At 37.0% G+C, this 22646-nt stretch overlaps 1 protein-coding gene and 1 long non-coding RNA gene across 15 annotated transcripts in view; one reads left to right on the top strand and one right to left on the bottom strand.

Moving 5' to 3' along the window:
• WDR17 (WD repeat domain 17) overlaps positions 1 to 6655 on the bottom strand; it is a 118766-nt gene extending 112111 nt beyond the window's left edge. For 7 of the 14 annotated variants that reach the window (XR_010156754.1, XR_679916.5, XR_010156755.1 and 4 more), the window contains exon 1: positions 6417 to 6502. The gene's annotated coding sequence lies outside the window, so the exon portion shown is untranslated. Of the gene's footprint in view, positions 1 to 6416 lie in introns of all 14 variants that reach the window. The other 7 variants (XM_009448593.5, XM_009448595.5, XM_003310574.6 and 4 more) reach the window with 2 other exon arrangements.
• A 78-nt stretch (positions 6656 to 6733) lies between these two features.
• Positions 6734 to 22646, top strand: part of LOC107974487 (uncharacterized) — a 50715-nt gene continuing 34802 nt past the window's right edge. The window contains exon 1 of the long non-coding RNA XR_001717299.4: positions 6734 to 6937. This is a non-coding gene — a long non-coding RNA (uncharacterized LOC107974487). The remainder of the gene's footprint in view (positions 6938 to 22646) is intronic.

The raw sequence follows: 22646 nt of genomic DNA, 5'->3' as shown, positions 1-22646 counted from the left end.
TACTTTCAATGTGACCATTCTGAGAGAGGTATCCAAAGAATAACAGAAAAGGGAGAGGCCGGGTGTGGTGGCTCACGCCTATAATTCCAGCACTTTGAGAGGCCAAGGTGGGCCGAGGTCAGGAGTTTGAGACCAGCCTGACCAACATGGTGAAACCCCGTCTCTACTAAAAATAGAAAAGTTAGCTGGGCGTAATTGCCTGCGCCTGTAATCCCAGCTACTCAGGAGGCTGAGGCAGGAGAATTGCTTGAATCCGGGAGCTGGAGGTTGCAGTGAGCCTAGATCGTGTCACTGCACTCCAGCCTGGGCGACAGAGTGAGACTCTGTCTCAAAAAAAAAAAAAGAGAGAGAAAAGAAAAAAGGGATAAATCACATATTTTCAATTATAAACTAAGAATTTTTGAAGTAAATATTCCATTGCGAGAACACTATGAAAGGAAATAAGTAAATATTTGTCATAAAAAGATACAAGATTATTTCTTCAACAGGGTGTGGCAAAAAGTATACCCCTATTTTTATAAATAGAATCACTGCTCATTTAAAAAAAAAAAAGACTTGAGGAACTCTGCCATAAATTGCTATGTAATCCCCAGGACCCTCGCTCCCCTTCTAATTAACCTGGTTTGTGAGTTGGGTTTTGTATGTGAGTTTTTGAAGCAGGATGAGCCTTCATGCTTATCTGTCTATCAAACTTAGGATTCCCCATTGGGCAGAAAGTCACTTAATGCTGGCATATTCATGTTCTGGGAAAACGTGTGAAAAATTATTTTGGCAAGTCAGTTTGGGAAAACCAGCAAAGAAAATCAAATGGATGCTTAGAAGCTTGAATATTAAAAAACAAAAACAAAAACAAAAACAGGGCCAGGCACAGAGGCTCATGCATCCCAGGACTTTGGCAGGCCAAGTTGGGTGGATCGCTTGAGCCCAGGAGTTCCAGATCAGCCTGGGCAACATAGTGAGCTGTCTTCTCTACGAAAAGTAAAAAAAAAAAAAAAAAAAATTAGCCAAGAGTGGTGGTGCGTGCCTGTAGTCCCAGCTACTCAGAAGGCTGATATGGGGGGATTGATTGAGCCTGGGAGTTCAAGGTTGCAGTGAGCCATGATCACACCAATGCACTCCAGCAGGAGACCCTGTCTCAGAAGAAAAAAAGAAAAGAAAAAAGAAGTGGAAAAAAAGGGAAAAAAGGATCTACATAAACTAACTAAACTCGAAACTTTCTTCAATATATGCATTCAATATATTGACAGAGGCCTGAAATAAGTCTGATTTTAATTTGCTAAGTAAAGGGCTATATTACCTAAGGTAGGGCCCAGGCACAGATCTGATAGGTTGGTAATCTACATATTAGTCTGCCTAAGTAAAATATTACGCTCTGAGCCAACATAAAATTCCCCCTAAACATGAGCTAATGAATTAATTTTGAAGGTGAGACATTATGCCCAAAAAGCTACTATTGATATATAAATGTTAATGAAATGTATCCACTATTATATTTTCAGGAATAAATTCATTTATATTTAGTAGTTCATGGTACTCCCAAGTAAAGCTTCAGAAGTAGAATAGTACACGAACATTACTAGCTCAAGAGGCGATCAAGTTGCCAAGAGACTTGGTCGCCTGTTGAGCTCATAATGTTCATGTCCCATTCACCTGCATGGCATAAAGTACTCAGTATCAGTACTTCTCAAACTCCACAATGCATAAGAATCACTTGAGGCTTGTTAAAACACAGATTCCTGAGCCCCTCCCTCAGAAATTCTGATTTGGTAGGCACCTGGCCTAAAAATATGCATATCTAACAAAGTCCCAAGAGATGCTGATGCTGCTAGTCTAAGGTACACTTTAAGTAACAGTGCTATAAGTAGCATCTAGTACCAAAGTGGGAGAAAGCCTAAGAAATAAATGTATTCAACCTTATAGTTGTACCTAAGGGTAACCATAATCTAGGCTTCAGATATAACTTCCAAAAGCATCTTATTTCTAATAATCTTAACATTTAATTTTAGGTGTGATGGCTACTTACGTACCACGGAGTGCATTGGGATAAGAAATTTCTAAGGTAACCAGATCTCAAATCAGAAATGACTTTGCAGTAAATCTTGTATTAATAAGCAAACCAATAAATTATATAAGTATTGGGAAAATAATTTTTACTAGTATTTTAAGTAAACTTTCTATATGATGAGACCAAAACACATGCATATTGTTTATTAACTACAACAATTATTTTAACAACACGAAAATGATTTAGACTTTAATTATTTAAACTTTTAACTTAGTCACTTGAAGAAATACAAGAGAAAACCATGTTGGTGATACATTCTGTAGCTCTTTAGAGAGGGAGCACAAGGCTGAGTGTCACAGCCCGAGGTTCTAAGCCAGCTTTTCCCTTATTAATTTTGAGAACATAATTTTTATGCATTTAGTGTCCTCATTAACAAAATAACAGTATTAGAGTAACTGGTCTTAAGGATCCTTCTATCATAAATTCCAAAATGACCCCTTCAAACCTGTTTACCTTAAAAATTAAATGTTGCATAACTCTTTTCATTAAAAGTCATCCATAATGTTTTATCTTAAAGAATCAAACTTAATTAAATGTTAGCTATTTCTTATTAACCAACTATTCATTTTTTTGAGACTCCATGTGGAGCTGTTTGTATTGTAATGAAGGGTTTTTTTAATAGCACATTAAACACGAGTGCTTTGTGTAATAAAAATTATTTTCTACTTTCCGATTTGAAAGTAAGTTTTCTGTGTGCGTGATATGAAATTGAAGTTACTATACATCATTGTAAATGAGTCTGCCTGGGATACTGGTACGTGCTTACAACTAAAAAAAAAATGGTAAGAATCTGGAAGAAGAAAACAATAAACCTAAGCATAAGAAAAATTGTTTAAGGACCTCAATCTTGAGTTCTCCATCTCAGAACATTTGAATATACAAAACAAGTATTGACTGTTATAACATCTTCACTGACACATGGAAATTTATTTCTTACACTTTTGCTACAATTTATCTGAACATGACAATTATCAATCATCCTTATCATAGCAAATAACATTGTTAAATTACCTCCTGTATTATCTTAATTATAGATTTATATTACTGTCTATTTCTACAGTACATTTTTTAAATTAGAATGTAGAATTACAGAATTTTATAAGACAGCTTACTGAACAATACTTTGTAAGTACATTTAACATAATAAAAAGTAAGACTTTTATCAATATATATATAAATTATTTTCCTCAAGTAGCTGATAATGTGACATCTGGAAGGCAGGTGCCAGCTGTGGCTCCAATATCAAGTTCTTTTTTTTTCTTACAAAATCTAGCCTATTTGAAATGTTTGACTAGTCACTGAAATTATACCTGTCTAGTCACTGAAATCAGATGAAAACAACCTGAACTCTGTCTTCTAATGTGACAGCCCATGCTTTAAGCATGGGAACTTTTCAAATCTTTCTAATTAATCGTGATGGGAATTTTTCTTTTACTATACAAAGCTGATCATTTAATATTATTTCTACTAATTTTTATTACCAAAGTTGCAAGTCCTTCGTGAACATTTTAAGTAAACTCAAATAAGAAAAATGTTTTTCTCTAGGTTTTGTTTCCTTATAGAGTAGATCTTTGGGAGAATTTCTAAAATTCTCTTCAGGTATCCGTATCTAATTTCTTGCTCACAAATTTCAAGGAATAGTCTTATCAACAATGAAAGAATAATCACGATACTATTTTAACAGGATAAAGCACAGTCTTGGGTATCAAAAAGTACCAACCAAATCTTGAGTTTCATATGTTTCTGATACAAAAGAAAAGGAGCATGAATTAATAAAAAATTCCTTCCAATATCCTCCTTTTTTTCTTTTTCTTTTCTTTAAATTTTTTTGACGTTGTCTTGCTCTGTCGCCCAGGCTGGTGTGCAGTGGCGCAATCTCGGCTCACTGCAACCTCCGGGCCTCCTGGGTTCAAGAGATTCTCATGCCTCAGCCTCCCAAGTAGCTGGGATTACAGACATGCACCACCACGCCCAGCTAATTTTTGTATTTTTAGTACACATGGGGTTTCACCATGTTGGCCAGACTGGTCTCAAACTCCTGACCTCAGGTGATCCGCTTGCCTCAGCCTCCCAAAGTGCCGAGATTACAGGTATGAGCCACCGCATGCAGCCTATCCTCATATGATTTCTATAAATTAATATAATTTCGATGAAATCTCTGTTCCTGAAGACACACTAGAAGATACATGACTTCGCTTTAATATTTCCATCTGTTCAATGGAACAGGTATACAAAATGTAAAATGAGATAATTCAGCAGTTGTCACAAGTAGCAATGATGCTTCCATATACATAATTATCATGAATAGCTGGGTAAACTCTTAAGTATTCAGTATTACAATTCAGTAATCTGATAAAGTGTAACCTTTCTTGCATATGTTAGATTTCAAATAAATTCTGGAATATAGGATGAAAATATGAATCCTTCAAAACTGTTAGAATTACATTTTAGTCGTCATTAAAGTATGTAGGCAACAAAATCAGGTACTCTGGAGAATTTACACATTTCATTAATAGTGACAACCTAATCATTCATGTTGGACTTCTAGTATCCATCAGGGTAAAACCATAAAACAAACAAACAGAAACCTGTTCTTAAACTTCTCCAAGTAATTAAAAAACTGCCACTGGCCCTGTCCCTCCTTTCCCAGACTAAAGGATACAAGATAGAGTCTGTAGAAAACAGCAACAATAAAAGCAATCTAGCCCTAGTCTCCCCTCTACTGGGAGCATTGTTTTTCTGGCCTAAATTAATTCATGGCTTTCTAATCTATGGAATTATTATGTGACTAATGGGTAACTTAAAAATATTTAGAACACCACTATTTATCATTAGAAATAAGAAGAATAAAGAATGTTAAAACTTTCAAGTAAGCATATTTAACGTCTTCTTCAGATGTCCACAGTTTTTTAAGCAGTTCTATTAATATCAACACAAGAGAAAGTCAGAACAATGTAAACAATAACATTCAACTAGTTATTTTTACATAATTAAGTTTGTGGAACTCAAGAGCTTTACTTTCCGTATATGCCCTTTGAAATAAGTCATTGCTTTAAAACTTCCCAGGAACTCTAAAGCTACCATTTGTAACATTAATCTCCAAACAATCCCGTAAAGGATGTTTCCCAAAATATTAAAGAATTGACAACTTTTCAAAAGCACTTAATAACTATATTTAATTTTAGATCATAGGAGGGGAAAGGTTCTCAGACCACCTATCTCAGATGTCTGCCTTCAAAACAGTTAGATATAACTATATCCATTTTCTTGAACACTTAGGCCAGTGAGGCAGAATCTCAAAAGGATGTAAGAGTGCTTTCTCCATAGAGTTTGTATCACCACCCGCCCAGCATCAGCTCCTGGCAAGCAGGATAATGATAAGGCATAAATCTACAAATAAATTAATGCTTAAACTCTTGTGGAGTTCAAATTTATAAATTCTCATAAATTCATTGTCATTTATTTTCTAATTTTTACAACGCGGAAATGTTATTAGAGTGCTAAGAACGGCAACTATAATCTCACATTGTTGGGCTTTGGCCGTTTCGTATCCTTTTATAACGAACTTGTGTTTTTTTGATAGTTTTCTCTAAAGGGTGTTTATGAAACATTCAGAAATGTAGTATCTCTCTTCAAACCCTTGTTAAATATATATAGTATATATATGTATATATTAATATGCAAAATAATTTATTTTTGATGCATGGTCGGACTTTTCATTACTTTTCATTCAAATCAATTGCTTTTAATTAATATATTTAAAAAGTCTCCTTAAATTGTTTGTTCCTTTCAATCTTTGCAAGCAAAACAAGTCTGATTTTGGAGAGGGGAGGACAGCAAAGATTCTATTTTACGATCTACTTAATACATAGTATACCTGTCTTACATCCAAAACAGTCTTTTTTCTGGAACGCATTTCCTTTTTACTCAAACCTTTCTTAGTACAACCCTACTAATAAGACCATCTTCAAAGGGGTAAATGATCTACACAGAAGTGTCTGGCCGGCGGAGGGATGAGAACAGCAACCTAGGCTCTAGACACATACTTAATAGCCATAAAAATAAAACAATGTCCCTCGAAATGTCCACAGTTTACACTGCAATGGTAGTTTAGATACATAAATATTCGCTGCTTGCTGTGCCTTGTAAGAATCAGGTGTGTGGCTCTAAAACTCAGGTGATTATCTCATCAGGCACCATGGTGTGCAAAGCCCTGCAGGACGTACATCACCCTGGTCCGCGATCACAGGGAGGTCAGAGCCCCTCTCGCATGACGCCGCGACAGTTCCAGCATCACCCACATCAATCCTGAGCTTGCCTTGGTATCTCTGCGGCCCCACCAGCTTCTTACCTGGAGGAGGAGGCGGCTGCAGCGGCGGACAGCGGAAGGTGCTGAAGCCGGCGGGCGCAGCTGCGATGCGAGCACCACCAACGCGCGGACCCGTCCCGCCCTCCCCGCCTGCTCGCCCAGGGCGCCCGGGGGCGGGGCGGCCGGGCCCGCGGGCTCCGAGGGGCGGGAAACGGGCTCCGCAAGCCCCAGCGCGGAGCCACGATGGAAGGCGCCGCGAGCCCGCTCTCCAGGGTCTGCCCTGAGGCCCACGTGACAGCTACACAGGTCGCTGATTGGAGCGCCCGGGAGGGGGAGGCGGAAGTGGCTCGTGACCCCTGGAGACTAGGCTGAGGGAGAAGTGGTTACCTGGCAACAGAGAAAGTGTGCTGAAGGCGCAGCTCCTCCGTACTGGAGCGAGGCTTTGGGCAGAGGGTTTGCACTGAGGCTGAACGTGGAGGAAAACGGTGAACCACCAGCATTCTCACCACCTAACACATTTTATAGCGAGTCTGCACTTTCTAGGAAAATGAGTCAAATATACAGTAAGTCAGTCATCCTGTCTCCTTCTTGAGGGACCTGGAGGAGGGAGTTGAACCATTGCCTGGAATGTGAGTGCAGAATGCTGTCTCGCCTGCACTTCATTATTGTCTAATTGGGCCCAAGAAGGTCTGTGGGAGAGCTCAATGGATAAGATTATTTGTTTATATTAATCGAGTTGTATGTGGTTAATGTATCTGCCTTCACAAAACTGACATTTTCCCTGTGGGATCTGGTTGAATGGAAATGCTGGATGTTGTCATTCCTACTGGATTCTTCACATCTCTGAAATATCTTCACTACCTGTGGCCTTTATCCAACACACTAGAGAGAATAAGCCTCCATGTACACGAAACAAAGTGTATTTAATGACATCTATCGAGAATTAATTATATTCCACTCTAAATAGTTAATAAATGAATGGTCGACCTCAACCAGAGAAAGTCCCTGGGCCTAATTCTTACCCTCCTATGCAGTAGATTTTAATGCTCTTTTTTTCGAAAATATTCTCTGCAGAGACGAGCACCTACCACAGCACTCAATATTCTATATTGTAAATTAAAATTTACTTAAATGTTGGATTTCCATATAAAGAATAAACTTGTTAAAGCTAAAATCAGTTCTTACAACTCAGTCCCCTATATTCTAACAAAGTATCTGATGAATAGCAGGTCTTCAATAAATTCTTGATGGATAGATGGATAAAGAAAGAAAGAAATTAGCACATAATCTACCAGAGAAAGTATAAGGGCAATAACTAAATATAACTCAATGTGTTAAGTACTAAAATAGGGTTACATCAAAGTGCTATGAGATGATTTCAGATGAGGGAGGCAGAACTTTTTCTTCCAAGGTATTCAGGGAAGCTTTCAATATGATTAGTATTTGAGCAGGGACTTATAAATAGGGAGAATTTCACCTGATAAAAAGGGGAAAGTGTATACTATGCAGCAGGAGCAGCATTGCCAAAAGCATGAAGTGGGAAAAAATAAACAATTGATGTAAATAAATTTGATGTTTTTGCCTTCTCCGGAGTTGGGGATGTGAATCCGAAGATAAGAAGGAAGATGGAAATTGGCAAAAGACTGTACTAGAAAAATAAGAAAACTTGATTGGGAAAGATGCAGAATTCTATATATGGGTTAGGCTTTAACCTCTAAACCAAAGGAAGAGATTGAAGTTTATAAAATCAGTGCTTTTTCATCAAGAAAGACACCTTGGAAACATTGGAGATACATGGGATGCAGGAAGATGAAGAACATGGTCTGTTAGGAGAAAAATTCAGTAGTTCATGGGAAAAGATGCTGATGACCTGAGTTAAGACAATGAAAATAAGAATAGCGAAGAGGGAAAATCACAAGAAACATTTCTGTGAAAACAGACTATAGTTTTCGTTTATGACTGATATTTGCTAGGTATAGTGCTGAATAGTCAATGGTGTACATGAAGAGAAAATGTTGAAGATACAACGTCTAGCGTAGTCCATCGGTTGGACGGAAAAAATCTTTTATGTTTATTTTGCTCATAATGGCTCCAGCTCTCCAGTTAAGAAACATGAAACTGGCCGGGCGCGGTGTTTCACTCCTGTAATCCCAGCACTTTGGAAGGCCGAGGTGGGCGGATCACCTGAAGTCAGGAGTTTGAGGGCAGCGTGGTGGTGAAACCCCGTTCCTACTAAAATACAAAATGAGCTGGGCGTGGTGACGGGCACCTGTAGTTCTAGGTCCTCGGCAGGCTGAGGCAGGAGAATGGCGTGAACCCGGAAGGCGGAGATTGCGCCACTGCACTACAGCCTGGGTGACAAGAGTGAGACTCCGGCTCAAAAAAAAAAAAAAAAAAAAAAAAAAAGAAAGAAACATAAAATTGAATGAGACAACTGAAATTATCTAGTTGTGCACTCATAATTTAAAGATGAAGGTGTTTAAATCTCCGGTCATATTAGCAGCAGATTTTGATAGTGATCCCAGTCTCCCAGTTCAGTACTCTTATTCCTTTACCAGAATTTAGTTCATTCCTTTTGAACAGGAGATTTAAATAATCACAACTATAGTTAGATTAGATCTAGAGGAACAAAGTACCTAATTTATAAAACAAAGATCTCTTTACTCTGATTTTTTATTCTTTTATTCAACAAGTATTTAATGTCATACACTCACCTCACAAAGAAAAAATTGTCAGTCACTTAGGCTGACTGACATTTTCAGGGCAATCATTAGTTCTTAGCACTGAGTACCCGGAGTTCTTCATGATTAAATTTAAAAGCAGAGCGATTAGGGAAGCCAAATGACTCCAGTCAAATTCATCTTCAAGGATAGTTAGACATGTTCTATGAGTGCAATGGCTTTGAAAAGGAAGTTCAATGCAATTTAATGTGGCAAATGCCCTTTTAATATGTATTCTGGATGAGAAATCAACAAGAAAAAAACTTCTTAAACTAAAATTTTAGAAAAATTTAGCCAAAAAGACTTTAGATTCACCTAACTGAAAAGCCCTCTCACACTTTTTTAAATGTAAAAATGGTAAGAGAGCAGAAACAAGTATAACAGAAAAAAAAACTTAAACTAATGTGCAGTAGTGAACTAAATACTTAAAAATGTACTTTATGTAAAAACACTTAAAAATTGAAATAGTTTTAAATAGATATATAATCTATTGCCACAATATTGATGATTAAGGTAGATATATTTAAATATATCAAAATATTATTATTTCTATTAAGAAATATATTAGAGGTTATTACTCTTTGGTCTTCTCAAGGTATAAAAATGGCTTAAATTAACCAATAATTTTTGCAGAAAATTGAGATTTTTTCTCTAGATCAATATTGATAGAATTCTTTTATTTTTTAATAATTGCAGAAAATTTGATATTTTTTCTCTAGATCAATATTGATAGAATTCTTTATTTATTATTATTATTATTATTATTTTGAGACAGAGTGTCACTCTGTTGCCCAGGCTAGAGTGTAGTGGCACGTTCTTGGCTTATCACAACCTCTGCCTCCAGGGTTCAAGTGATTCTCCTGTCTTAGCCTCCTGAGTAGCTAGGATTACAGGCGCGTGCCACCACGTCCAGCTAATTTTTTGTATTTTTAGTAGAGACAGGGTTTCGCTATGCTGGCCAGGCTGGTCTCGAAATCCTGACCTCAAGCAATCTGCCCGCCTCAGCCTCTGAAAGTGTTGGGATTACAGGCATGAGCCACTGTGCCCAGCAGGATCAATATTGATAGAATTCTTAAAATTGTTTTTAAATTGTAAAATATTTAAACAGGAAAGTACATACAATAATGCAATAAATATCTATAGTTAATAAATTTTGTTTTTGTCATATTTGTGTTGTCTTTGAAAAAAAAATTGGCTGGATGTGGTGGCTCACACCTGTAATCCCAGCAATTTGGGAGGCCAAGGTGGGCTGATCACGAGGTCAAGAGATCGAGACCATCCTGGCCAACATGGTGAAACCCCGTCTCTACTAAAAATACAAAAAAATTAGCTGGGCGTGGTGGCGAGCTCCTGTAGTCCCAGCTACTCGGGAGGCTGATGCAGGAGAATCATTTGAACCCGGGAGGTGGAGGTTGCAGGGAGCCGAGATTGTGCCACTGCACTCCAGCCTGGGCGACAGAGCAAAACTCTGTCTCAAAAAAAAAAAAAAAAAAGTATAGGTAGTGAAGTTGTCCTTTTTTCTCTTGTCATTTGATTACTCTCTCATTTTAACCAGATGTAGCTAATCTAACAGATAAATATACTTTCTAAATTTGCTTTATTTTCTGTCATTTATTTTAAAATTTTATAATATTGGTACATATAAGTATATATATTTATACGATATATATCTTATATTAGGAATATAAAATATAGCATCATCATTATTTACCTATTGATGAACATATAAGTGTGTGAACTTTTCTCTATTGCAAAAAGTAGTGAAACTCTTTTCCTGCTCCATATCATCAACATCAGAGTTTTATACTTTTTTCAATCTAATGAATGTATAGTAATATCTCTACATTATTTAAATTTGTGCTTTCTGAAATTGTTGGAATGACACATCTTTTTAAGTTTATAAATTGTTCACTACCTTTTTTTTCTGTATTTAACTTTTCCATATTGATTTTTTAGGTTTTAAAATATTCAGGGTGTTTATGTGTTAGATATACCCATTGCAAATATCAGTCCAGATCTTCAGTTGTAAAAATTCTCCATCATTATTTGAATATTTATTCTATTTTTCACTTCTAAAATTTTAGTTGAACCTATATGAGAGTTGTTAATTCTACCCATAATGTATTTATCACTTGTCTTTTCATAGTTTTAATCTCTTTGTCCCTTTGTGCTGAATTCTGTATGACTCACAGTACCATATTTCAATTTATGAATTTTTTTTCTTCAAATAGTTTCAAAGTGATGATCTTGGCTCCTGCCTAGCCTCATATGAGACATTTAGGTTCCATTTTTCAGCTTAGGCTAATTCTCATCTACTCTTACCTATTTCGGATTTGGGATCCAAAGATTTACGGTTTTAGCTTTACACTCATTATATTTAAGCCACAAATGTGCTTATTGAATTTTTGACTGAGACTCAACAACTTTAATATTCAAATTTTCAAAAGCAAAATTCCCCAACCTCCCTGAATGTTAATTTATTCCCGGGAAAATGTTTTTATATCTTTACATAAATTTTGCATATTAATTGAGAGGGATCCTCTTTGAAATTCCCTTAGAATCCACTGACTCTGTAACAAATCCCTACTCTGTTAGTTTCTGTGACACTGTTCTCTTTGTACAACTAAAAATGCCTTGCCTTTGACAGTATATCCATTTTCACAAACTGAGTTTCAGACTAATGCACCCTTTTGATTTTCTCTTTCACTTACCTTTTTTTTTAGTTCAATTGATTTTATGCATAGTAATAAAAAGCATGGTGTTTTCACTCAGTCATCTGCTGAAGCCAGATTGCACTGGTTTGAGAGAAAACTGTTAACATTTTTTAGGAATTTTGCTATTCATTATTAAACACACCTATTCTTAAAATTAAATTATATAAATGTATAATTAAATTAAAAATCAAAGTAATAAATACTCAAAATGTATCACTTCTTAATTATTTACTAGTGTTTTATCTATGCTTTTGAGGTTATATATGTTTATTGTAACTGTATGGTACAAATACTGTATAATAATGTACATTTCTTCCTAACTTGTTCAGTGATGTCACATTGATAGCTTGAAATTGGCCATAGTGGATGTATTTACTATCATGGGTAATCAATGACTATCTAGGCCAGTGGCATTAGGGTAAGAAGAAGTTACCAAGACAGTTGTAGATAAAAAGGCAGATTTATTGGAGAAGGTATGAAAATACTTCGCGAAGGTGCAATGAGCAGACCAGCAATAGAGGAGCTGACTTCAAGGAGTCAAAACTTGCCGGGGATTTTATAGAATGGTGCTTGTGCTGTGTACAGAGAAGGGTTTTGTGCAGTATTTATAATATCAAGGTTGCAGTGAGCTAACTTGCATTTTTCCAGCAGCTGAGGGTCTAGTGATAGCTGGGCACAGAAAGGTTGTGAGTTGTTTGTGCAGGAGGGCTATGCCTCCCGAATCATGAAGAAAGGTAGGCTTATAACTTATCTGCTTTCTCTTTCCTTTCCCTTGGTCCCACCAGCCCGACTCCTTTTCCCTTATTAGGACTCCATATTTACACCTTGAAATTCAGCAAATGTGAGAAATCAGGGCATGATTCGTGGTGTTGTTAACTGTCTCGACCTACCCTGCTTCATAAAGTAGCTACTAGCAAAACATGGTTATTTAAATTTAAAGTGATTAAAATGAAATAACATTAAAAATTCAGCTCTTCAATGATAGTACTTAATAGTTCAAGTACTCAATAGTCTCATGTAGCTAAGTGGCTACTGTATCAAACAGAGCAGGTAAAGAACATTTTCATTATACCAGAAAGTTTTATTGGTAAATGCTGGTTTACTTCAGGAGTCAGAAAACTTTTTCTGTTAGGAGCCAGATACTCAATATTTTGGACTTTAGAGCTATATGGTCTCTGTCACAACTACTCAAATTTGTTATGACAGTGTGAAAGCTGTCATAGCCAATACATAAATGAATGGATGTGGCTGTGTTCCAAAAAAAACTTTATTTACAAAAACAGGAGGCAAGCTGTATTCAACTTAAGGCTATAATAGTTCGGCAGTCTCTGGTATAAACTTAAGAAAATGATGGAGAAACTATTAATAATGCAATTTAACTTTAAAGTTTGTTGTGTCTATTACTGTTACATTAGAAATCGCACAAAAACTGAGGAATTATTCTTTTAATATTCAAAAACTGTTATTCAATCCTGCTAATAAGTTGTTCAGGCCAATGGTGAATGAGTGAAGTTTCTATATATGCCTTCATTGTTTCTTTATTGTCTTACTCATTAACATAAAAAAATCAACATTAATGTCAATTGCAACCATAATTTCAATACGAATACAAGAGTTTGGCAAATATTAATGAAAGTATTCTGTGAAAATCACTTTGCTATATGGAATATAAAATAAAGAAGATAACGTATTATATTATCATACATAAATTGTGTGGGACATATTTTATATCATTAAAATTTATAATAAATTTGTTTACATACATATACGCATACATTGTTTTTTTTAGAGAGCAGGTTGTTAAACGTTTACTACCACATCATAAGAAAGCACCTGAATTTATCTAAAAGTGTGACACACGAATGCTTATGAATCTTGGTGTTTCAAAGCCATCTGTCTATGTATTCATCTACTCTCTCTCTCTCTCTCCCCCCAGTCTCTGTCATGGCCTTCGGAATGTACTACTCATTTCCAGCTGTGGGGATCATAAAGCATAGATGGTCTCAGCTGCTGTGATTTGAATCCACCATCATCACATTTATGCCAAAACCACACTTCACGTATACAAATTTTATCTCAATAGTTATTTTTTGACCTTCACAAAGAACTAATTTTCCCCAGTTAGTATTCAAATATCCCAATAGTATACAATTGGTGCATCAGACTGAAAAAAAATTATGAAACTACTTTTTTTAAAAACATGAAAAACGCTATTTGAACATATATTAGTATTAAATAATGGGAGTTAATAGAAATAATGGCAAAATTAATTACTCTTGTTTATTTGGACAGCCACCTGAGCTTATATCATTAATTTTATCAGACTGATATTAAATAATAATTTATTTTTAGCATGTATATCCCATATGGAAATATTTTTTGGTATAAGGAACATACAACTTTTATTTGAGATAGACATTCTGACTCCCTAAATCTAAAACTCTCCATTATGGGCATTCAATTCATATATGTGTGTGTATGTGTATACTACTATCTGTGCATTTAAATAAAATTTATCAAAGCCTTATAAATAGAATGGAGGAAAGAAGTACATACAATAGACTGAAACCATGCAAAAGACTAAGCCAAACTAAAAATAAAGCAAAGTTCAGATACCTGGTTCTAGAAAATATGACTTAGGCTATTTTGCTATGAAACAAGGCAATATGTTGCTATGAACGGGAGTCCCACATGAGGCAATTTGCTGAAGATATTTCAGAAGACTTTGGGCCCCAAGACACTGGTTTTTATTTCTTTGTTTTAAGGATGCTTGCCAGCACTAATTCTTCATCCAAACTTTTAATCTTTTAGTGACACCAGGTTGAAGGGTAGTTTTCACCTATTTTAAAAAGTGTAAGATCATAAACAATGATAGGTAAAAACCTAGCCTTCATAAAATCCTGTACAAAGAGTGAGCAAATTTTCGTAGCTTTTTAGAAGCAGTTGTAAATCTCAGAGGATTTCCTTTGTGTTATTGTATTCCCAATTCATAGCCATCTTGCCAAAAAGAAAAAAAAAGAAAAACCCCTAAATATATATTTTATGAAATATTGAAGCAATAAGTGTTGCATGGTGTTTTTCTGGATGGCAAGCAATGGATTTTATAACCTAGAATTTTTTCAAGGAGCAGAACAGGTTAAATTAATAAAATTATATTTTCTTACATGTGACCTTCCACATTACCTTGTACCTATGCCATCCTGATCCCACCACTATATTTTACTTTTGTTTTTCTTAGGGGAATGAAAGAGAAATAAGAAAGCAGCTCACCCAAATTTTCTTCTGGAGAAATTAATATTGAAATGTAAAAAAAATTCTCAAAAGGACAGTGTGGCCTCAGTACCTAAGTAAATAAGCAAGTAATTCAATAAATGTCTAATATTTGCCACTCAGATAAATTGCTTTGTTAAATGAATGTTAAAAATGTTAACCTTCTGTTTGATAAATTAATGCTAAGGAGATGATTATATTTAGGTTTTCAAACCTCTACATTAAATAATAATTTATTTTAAAGTTGAAATATAGAGGGAGATCATGAGGAAAGATCCTTAGGGATTAATTTATAAGTATTCTCTAACTCTTTCATTGCTAGAGCATTTTAGTATAGTTGTTTTTGTTACATAAAGGGACTTGTCTCTCCAGTTCATGAAAACATGGTTAAATTTTGAGAGATTTCTTTTTCAATCAATATGTCATTTCCCCAGTTAGAAGCATTTTACACATATATGAGGGAATCAAGCAGATGTTATAAGCAGTTGAAATGAAAATTCCAAACCTCACAAATATGTATGTCATGTAAATGAATATTTGTTTTTATTTATTTATTTATTTATTGAGATGGAGTCTCACTCTGTCGCCCAGGCCGGAGTGCAGTGGCGCAATCTTGGCTCACTGCAACCTCCGCCTCTCGGGTTCAAGGGATTCTCCTGCCTCCGCCTCCCGCGTAGGTGGGACTACAGGCGCCCGCCACCACGCCCTGCCAATTTTTTTTGTATTTTGAGTGGAGAGGGGGTTTCAACGTGTTAGCCACGATGGTCTCGATCTCCTGACCTCATGATCCGCCTGCCTCGGCCTCCCAAAGTGCTGGGATTACAGGCGTGAGCCACCGTGCCTGGCCATAAATGAATATTTAAATGAATTTCAAATGAAGGCAAAAACTGTTTTGGGAGGAGAAGGGGATAAGTCAGTTAAGTCTTTACCACACCGGAAAAATTTAATATATCTATCATATCTACAATTTTAAAAAGGCAAAACAGCTAAAGATCATGTACAGGGCTAGAATCACACAGCAGAAGGGTACGCCATAGTCAGTGCATAGAATTCCATGTCTTTTCAACACGTTATGTTGGCGATGTTTGGGTAGCTAGCTCTGAATACAGAGCATACTCATTGAGTCGGCAAATATGTAGACTTTAAATTTAATTGACTTGATTTTTAACCAACATCACATATAGGTTTACTACATGTAGGGAAATAAAAAGATAATCTTAGGGTATAAGGAGACTGACATAGTTTTCAAGGCTTGGCTTAAAATAGCACATTGGCATGATAATAAACTACAATCATCTTACAGTCTCATAGTTATCAAGACATTAAAAGAGGATTTTAGGGCTGGCTGGCACTGTGGCTCACACCTGTAATCCCAGCACTTTGGGAGGCTGAGGAAGGCAGATAACGAGGTCAGGAGTTCGAGACCACCCTGGCCAACATGGTGAAACCTCGTCTCTACTAAAAATACAAAAAGTTAGCCGGGCATGGTGGCAGGTGCCTGTAATTCCAGCTACTCGGGAGGCTGAGGCAGGAGAACCACTTGAACTCTGGAGCTGGAGCTTGCAGTGAGATTGCATCACTGCACTCCAGCCTGGGTGACAGCAACACTCCATCTCAAAAAAAAAAAAGAGGATTTTAGAGACAGGTTCTTGCTCTGTCACCCAGGTTGGAGTACAGTGATGCAATCATAGCTCACTGTAGCTTCAATCTCCTAGGCTCAAAGGATCCTCCTGCCTCAGTCTCTTGAGTAGCGAGGACTACGGGCACACAATACCACATCTGGCTGTTTTTTTTCTTTTGTTAGAGACAGGATCTTGCTATGCTGCCTAGGCTGGTCTGGAACTCTTGTCTACTAGCGGTTCTCCCACCTCAGCCTCCTGAGCTGGGATTACAGATATGAGGTACTGCACCTGGCCCTAAAATCTCTATTGTCAAATTTATAGTGGTACCTAGCTGAGAGTTTGTTGTTGTTGTTGTTGGAGAGAGGCAGGGAGCAGAGAGGACTATAATGTGATATTCTCTATATAATGGGAAAGATAATAACCTTAATATAAAATATTGGGATAATTACTTGCTTCGTTATGATATAAAAATAGAAGTTCAAAAATAAGGTTTCTGATATTATCTGAAATAGTGTATAGACTTCTTAGCATTACAATCCTAACTTTTCCAATGATTTTGAAGTAACAAACAAATTTCAACTGCCACTAGATGACACTATTTCATCCTTAGAGTAAATGTAGAAGTTGATTTCTCTTCTGTTGGTGGCCGTGAAGGAAATGCAAGTTCTGTCAGGCCAGGCTTGATTCAGAGCCCCTTGATTTGATCCATTTGCTCACTCATAAAGCTCCATTCATACCCACAGTTACAACCTGTTGCTTTTCCAAATCCCAAATGCTGTAGTGATTATGACAGCTATGATTCCATCTCGCTATTAGGAGACAAACCAATGAAACAAAAGCATTAGTCTTCCTCTCTTCCAGAGATCACCTTGCCTGGTGCTGCACCTGTTTGTAAACCAGTGGCTTGGACTTATGTCTCTGCTGGACTGTCTCCCCAGAAATTCTCCTACCATTACTTGCCATTCTACTGAGGCCACCACCTAGAATGTATGGGCATGGTCTCCCTGGTGGAACATTGCTCCTTCTCTGAAAGCGGTAGTGGGAGAGTGAATATGAAGCAGTCATAGCTTTTTTGACCCTTTATACTTTACACCTGCACCATTCAATGCTGAAGGGAACATCAAACTTTCTGAAGGATTGGTGAAACAAAGGATCTATAAGGTAGGAGGGAAGCAACTTTGAACTGCATATTAAATATGCTTTCAGTTATCATCCCAAGGCAAACCACCCATGAACTTAAAAGTTTTAGAAGGTTGGGGATTTGCTTGATGGTTACCTAACTTTGATACTGTTTCCTTAGTAATAGCTACTTCATAAAATTGCTTCTTTTCAAATTCTGCCATTAGACTCTCCACCCACTATCCAGAGAGTCTACCCCTTATGCACAAAGGTTATTTTCATCCATCCTCCTGTTGCCTTAAATTAGAAATACCATTCTAAAATACCACTTCTTTTGGGTACAAGTGCAGAGGTGGGAAGAAAGAGTAAAAGGAGAGGCTGGAATGGCAGAGTCAGTGTGTTAGAGTGGACTTCTGGCATTCTAAGTGTTCTATAATGATGTCAGCCAGAAATAAGTAATCGGGTCTGATCTCTCTAATGTTTCCCAGTACAGCCACTTGCAGGCGTACTCTTTTCCTCATATTGTCAAATGGATAACTGAGAAATTAAACATGGACTTACAACATACATCTGCGTATTTGGAAGATATATGCATACCTCTAACAATGGAGGACAGCAGAATGTAAATAGAGCTTGCAAACTGGTCAGGCCATTTCTGAACAACATTTATGTTATGTTTGGCTTAAAGCCTACACAATCTGTTTCACAATGAGCCAACATTTAAAAATCAGGAGATTTCGCCATAAAACTTCATTATTCCAGCTTTTCCATACTAAACCAGGAGCCCTGGAAATATGGGACCTTATCCCAATGCAAGTAATTAGCTAGAGGTGAGTAGTCATTGACTCTCTAGATGCGGCAGATGATCCTCTTTGACAGTCACTGTTTCTCTCTTTCTTTCTTCATTTTTTTTTCTTATGAGACAGTCTCACTCTGTGGCCCAAGCTGGAGTGCAGTGGCACAGTCTCGGCTCACTGCAACTTTTGCCTCTGGGGCTCAAGCAACTCTCCTGCCTCAGCCTTCCAAGTAGCTGGGGCTACAGGTGCGCACCATCACGCCTGGTTATTTTATTTTATATTATTTTATTTTGTACTTTTAGTAGGGACGGGGTTTCACCATGTTGCTCTGGGTGGTCTCAAACTCCTGAGCTCAGGCAATCCACCTGCCTCGGCCTCCCAAAATGCTGGGATTACAGGCGTGAGGCACTGCGCCCAGCTTCTCTCTTGCTTTTTACATTCTACTACCTTAGCCTGTTGACAATAGTTGCTTGACAACTGTAGATATTTAGGTTTGCAAACCCTGATCTAAACTGTTAAGGAGAAAAAAGGGACATTTTTCCAAATTGGAAGGCCTCTTCTGTCACAATCCCAATAGAGTTAGTACTTTACATTGTATATTTTGTAAAGCACTATTGGCTCTTTTCTTTTATTCCCCCCACCCCCACCCTTCTCATTCCTACAAACTGGACCTCTGTTTCAGTTTTTATGTGATGCTTTGCCAGAATGGGTTGATGTCATAGCACCGTTGCCATGTGACTATTCCAGACATTGTCAGGAGTGACCATTTCCTTAAGTCATTGACTTTGGACATCTTTTCCCTGCCACTTGTCACGTGACTATTACCAACGTCTTTTCACAATAAAATGAAACATAAGGCCACTGCTTAGCACTTCTGATGTATTTCTGAAGGTTATTCTCTTAGTTACATGCACATCCTGTGAATATCAAAGCAAAAGTGAAAAGGGGAAGTTTTATGGCTGTGTGGTTTTACAGGCATACATCTCTGTGATCTTCGATAAGTTAGCAAGCTTTCTAAATGATGTCTTCTCATCTACAAAGTGGTACATTACATCTTACTTATACTTGGATTCAGAAATAAATGGACTTTTAGAAAACTGGCCCACTGCAGGAAGAGCTTCTTGAGAAACATTCTGAGGAAGGAAAGTTCAAGCCCACAGCCTTGGCCTAATTGTAAAGTTGTTTGTTAATCAGGAGAAATGACTGTAATTACGGGATTTGGAAGTAATTTGAGTGTCTGTTGCACTCATGGAAATAGAATTCAAGGAAGAGAGAGAAACAAGTAAAACCTATGATATGGCTAATTAATAGCCCTGTAAAACTTATGGGCCCTGCCTGCTTTGCAATCCATATACTTCGTAGAGCAAAGCAATATCCTCATTTCTGGTGAGAACGCAAGACAGCAATCCATATGGAGGATATTAACACACTCATAGTGTTAACATCCTTCAGCTCAGCATGATTGCTTTTGCACAAAGAGGCCAATTAATTTCAGCCAGGCTTTGGCACGATGTAGCTTCAGCCTTAGGTGTTACTAAGGAGAGCAACATCAGTGGGTTATCTTACTGTAGCATTGCTGGTGGCTCCAGCAGCAACCAACATTATTGGAGGCTGAAGCCAGAGAATGAGAAAAGGAAAAAAGTAAAAGCCAAGTGATAGCTGAGAAGAGTATATTTAATAGTTCCAACGAGACTATGCAAGACCATAGGTAGGCCTGTCCCCTCTTGGAACCTCTCAGGAAAGCCATTTCTTCATGCCAAGTGTGCAGAGTTGCAGGCAAGCTGTACTGAGTACCAGTATATTGTTGAGTAGAAAAGTAAACACAAAAGTAAAAGCTCAGGAATCTGCTCTTCCCTTTATTCGATTTCATCACCAACACCTTGATGGTTGTGCTGGTATTTATACAGTTTTCTTTGTTCCGTTAGACCACCGTTCTCATCCTTTGTAGTTTTATGACTCTCCTTCTGCAACATTAAGACTGACGTGCCTTTGGCTTTGTAAGGTATCGGAGATGATAACTACTGCCATTTGGCTTTCCATCCAACTTTAGAAAACTTCTCAAGTATCACAGAGTTTAGTCTTATCTCATATTTGGAAGAACAAAAAGATTGATAAAATTGTTTTGGCCTCAAGAAATTTGAAATGAATAGTAGTATTCAAAACTCATTCCTTTTTTGTGGGGAAGGTTGGTCTACGTTATAGAATATCAGAAGGAGATGCAACAGAAACTTCTATTCCCTTTGTTGACTGGCGAAATAGGGGCAAAATCAGAAGGATTTCAGGTAGACCCTTTAAGAAGGGGCTAGTAGAAAACGTCTCAGCTTTCTGTGATGTGCTTCGAGATGACTGGTTAACACATTAGCATTGCTGTTCTGCAGTAGCTATAGCCATTGTCAGGAGTGACTGTCTCTTTAGTCACCAGCTATTTTTTTGGATTACACCAAATAAAAGAAAATCTATTTCCTATATTGATTATTCCGAAAACCATCTCAAGGAACTGATATAGGAAGATATTCATGTTCTCCCACAATAATCGGTAGAAACTTTAAAGTAAAAGAGCTGGAAAACCTGGCTTTGTAAAATTATATAATAATAATGAAAAATATAGAGGAAAAAAACTCCAGAGTAACCTCTTGCTTATTTTAAATATGTCAAGCAAAATACATTGTTTCTAATCTATACTGACTTCATACTGTCATATTCATTCTTTCATTCTTCATTTCACGAAACTCTTTCGATGAGTGACTCTGTGATATAGGCCTATGCTTGGTTCTGGGATAATAATCGCAGAAAGGCTAATTTTCTGGGTTTAAGAATGTCACAGTCTAATGGAAACCCTGAAAAACAACTCTAATAAAATGTGATAAGTGTTATAATAGAGTGAGTTTGCAGAGTTTCAGAAATGGAGGGGGACTAGGGGAGTCAGGGATATCATCACAGAGAAAAGTTATTCAAGCTGTGGTTGGAAAAATTGTTAGGAATTCATCAAACAGGCAAGGGTACAAGAGTATTCCAAACCCAGGTAATAACATGGCTAAATTATGACCATGGTAGGGCATGATATGATCAGGGTCCATGAGGGTAGCAAGGAAATAATCCTGTTTTTAAAAACCAATATCTACGTTTCTAACAAATAGTCCTAGAGTGATCTCCATCTTCATTTGATGCATCTTTTTTCCAGTTGAAATTATACATTTTTTTTTTTGAGACAGAGTCTCGCTTTGTCATCCAGGCTGGAGTGCAGTAGCTCGACTGTGGCTCTCTGCAAACTCCGCCCCCAGGTTCAAGCAACTCTCCTGCCTCAGCCTCCCACGTAGCTGGGATTGCAGGTGCCTGCCATCACTCCCGGCTAATTTTTGTATTTTTAGTAGAGATGGGGTTTCACCATGTAGGTCAGGCTGGTCTCAAACTCCTGACCTCAAGCAATCCACCTGCCTCAGCCTCCCAAAGTGTTGGGACTACAGCTATGAGCCACTGCATCCAGCTGAAATTATACGTTATAATGATTTGTAAATGATTACTACATGTCCAATTATTTCCTTTTAATTCTGTTTACAAATGAATATCACTATCTTTGTATCATTTGTCTAGTTTTCTTTTCTATTAATAAACTGAATTAAAACTTCTTATGTCATTTTGCATCACTGTAAATATTATATTCCTGCAAATCTTTGTGAACCTGTGTCTACAGGCACAAGTGCTTTAATGCAATCATTTTTTAAAATGGCATCCAAGTGGTTTTTAGTAGCTAAAGCAGCTTTGAAACCAGAGTGTACATTGTGGAAGTTTCAACTTTATAATAGAAATTCATGAGAATTTCACATTCTACACCATAAAATATATCCATAAGTTTAATACAAAATACATTTTCAATAAAAATGCGTATTATTAAGCAAATTTGATGTGTCCGGAAGATGCTTCTTGTTAATTTTTGGTCTTGAATATATACCTACGGTGACTCACCAGAATGGTTTGCCTAGAACTTCAGAGTTTTCTAAGATACAGAATTATCAGTACTAAAACCAGAACT

Source organism: Pan troglodytes, chromosome 3 (assembly GCF_028858775.2).
Source record: "Pan troglodytes isolate AG18354 chromosome 3, NHGRI_mPanTro3-v2.0_pri, whole genome shotgun sequence".
NCBI lineage: Eukaryota > Metazoa > Chordata > Mammalia > Primates > Hominidae > Pan > Pan troglodytes.
This window is presented reverse-complemented; position numbering and strand designations above follow the sequence as displayed.